At 42.6% G+C, this 2643-nt stretch overlaps 1 non-coding gene across 1 annotated transcript; it reads right to left on the reverse strand.

Moving 5' to 3' along the window:
- Window positions 1-2071: 2071 nt before the first annotated feature.
- Window positions 2072-2153, reverse strand: Trnas-aga. Its single transcript has one exon. It is a non-coding gene; the product is annotated as a tRNA-Ser (tRNA).
- Between the last annotated feature and the right edge of the window lie 490 nt (window positions 2154-2643).

Consider the following 2643-nt stretch of genomic DNA (forward strand, 5'->3'; position numbering starts at 1 on the left):
TTCTTGTAGGCTGGGAAGCCATTTCATGAAACAAGCACCTTTATAATTCAATTGGATTACTGAAACACAACGAGATAATATGGTTACAAACATTTACAGTGACCTAAGATTCTACCAAAAACATTATAAATTTATCGTAAACGTAATGTCTACTGTTTTTGTTTTTCTTCAAAATCTTTATTAGACGTAAGAGAGACCCGGTTTAGAATATATCTTATATTCAAAATTACTTTTTTTTTTAATTACTCCGGTATCAGTATTGTATACTAGATATTTCTTGCGGTGTGTTTTGTATTTTAACAGCAATTCACTTGAGCAACTACTTTGACAGAAAAAAAAAACGTTTTTTTTTTCTGTTGCACTTTTTCAGTTTGCGTAAAAAGCCTAAAACCCGGATTACGTACATTTTTTTTTTCAGGAATCAAGTTTTACCTCGAACAATGAAGAAGGGTAAATTACTCAATAATATAAAAGAGATTATATCTGAATGGTATCATTAAACATCTTTTAGAAAGTATTCCAGCTAGCATATATTTTTTACAAGCGCAGTTTCCATTGATATAACAGGTTTGTACTGCATACCCAGCGTATACTGGCGAGATTCCAATGTGGTAAACAGAGTGAAAACTTACTCAACATGCGCAACATTCTATTTTAAGAGCTGCTGTTGATCTTCGCGCATAAAAAAATTTGGAGAAAGTTGATCTTAGACTCAAAATATTGAAACCGTAGTTGATTGCCTTTGATTATTTTTGACTACATGGCGATGGAATAGTGACTGCATTAATCAGCGGAAAGCTGATTGACACGTAGATATGCAGGTCCCACGCCGACGGCCTGATTTGAAAAACCGCCCCTAACGTGTCATTTAGAGGCGGAGAGGGAATATGAGTCGTCATTAAACAACGTCAGAAGATTGTCCTTATTTCGGTGTACGTACGCATATCGTGAAAATTATATCCGTAAGTAATGAGTGACAAAAAAAAAACAGATTTAAGTGTGTACGCAATTCATCCAGACATTAGTGAGCTTTAGTAGTGTGTATACAATGCGAACGCAAGCACAAGTGTGCGCTTGTGTTAGCCTTACGTGTTCCAACTGCGCGTGCGCGGGAGCCCAAACTGCGTCTTGAATTGGCGCACGGAGACGACGCGCAAGCGCAGCGTGGAGCACGCAACGCTAACGCTAACACACAGCGTTTCTGTCTGCTCCTATACGCCATACTAAAACTTTCTATTATTTGCTCTGATTTAAGGAAAAAGAGAATTTACTTTTAAGGGCGTGTGTCCCTAAACGTTTGCGCACCTATGCACTAGACGTAAAGCCACAGGGTTGGCAATTTCGAAGCCCGTGTTTGGACGATAATAACCTGGAAATACACACACTGGCTCGACTTGCTCGAAACGTGTAACGCCGTCACACGGTAAGACCATTGCGTAAGACTGTATATAGTCTCTAGCAAGATGAGAACAACGGGGCGTCTACTTTCGATGCCTCCAGCACCCGCTCGATGCCTTCCACCGTGCGTTGGCTCACGAGGCACCGAGGTGTTATAAACGGTCTTGCGCTGAAGGCGCAAGCCACTGAAGGTGCAAGGAGCAAGACACAAGGCACCGAAGAACCTCCCTACTGTTTTCATTCTGTCCCCGAAGCCGCTGCTCATTGTTCTATGCATTTGATGCTTATTACTTCTACTAAGGTGTCCCTGGCAAGCGCGTGGATTTTTAGAGCTCACTAGTTGAAGCTCCCAAAGAAGCGCTCCCAAACAGACATGACGAACGAAATTACACGGCATTCACGTATGCTGTCGACCTTTCACCTTTCGTCCAACTTCAATAGCATATTATAGAGAAATGGTACTCAAATGGCGGTCCGCGGAACCTTTGGGGTCCCTCAAGGTATTTTTGGGGTCCCCGAAGCCCTTTCCCGTCAGTCAAACTAAACAAATAAACGTGTCTTTTTACTTTTTTTTTTTGAGGGGCGAAGCTCCTTAGGATCTAGCCATGTCCGGCGTCCGTGCTCACATCGATTGCCATCCCATCTGTCTTCCTAAAAAAAGAACAAATGTTTTCGCAGTCAACAGGATTCGAACCTGTGCGGGGAGACCCCAATGGATTTCTAGTCCATCGCCTTAACCACTCGGCCACGACTGCGGGACGAGTAGGGGGCCCTGAGATGCGGTAGTAACTCAAGAGCTGGGGATGTCATGGATGAAACGTTGAATGTAACCGCTCAACGTGTATACAGGAGAGGGCGCTGCGGTCAAATGCGTATGTAATCACGTTAAATTTTGCATGCATTGGCTCAACGTTTATAGACGAGAGGGCGCTGCGGTTAAATGCTCAAATGTGTATATAACCACGTTCCGTAAAATCAGTATCATCAGCACCACCAGAGCTTCGCCCCAATCAACATCATTCACCACGTGGAGGTGCGGTCATTTTTTTTCTTTTTATTTATGCTGGCTTTTCCACAAGGCTAAATAGACCAAACCGTGTGCACTGAGTCTGTAGGGTTGATTATTCGTTGGTTCAGAGCTTCAAAGCAGTGGATCCTACACATTTAGCTTTTCTTTTCTATTTTCATTTACTTTTTTGTCATAGTAATCTTTCAATACCTCCCTCCCCTGGTGAATCGGGTCCC

The sequence above is a fragment of the Ixodes scapularis genome, unplaced genomic scaffold, assembly GCF_016920785.2.
Source record: "Ixodes scapularis isolate PalLabHiFi unplaced genomic scaffold, ASM1692078v2 PGA_scaffold9__187_contigs__length_104089568, whole genome shotgun sequence".
NCBI lineage: Eukaryota > Metazoa > Arthropoda > Arachnida > Ixodida > Ixodidae > Ixodes > Ixodes scapularis.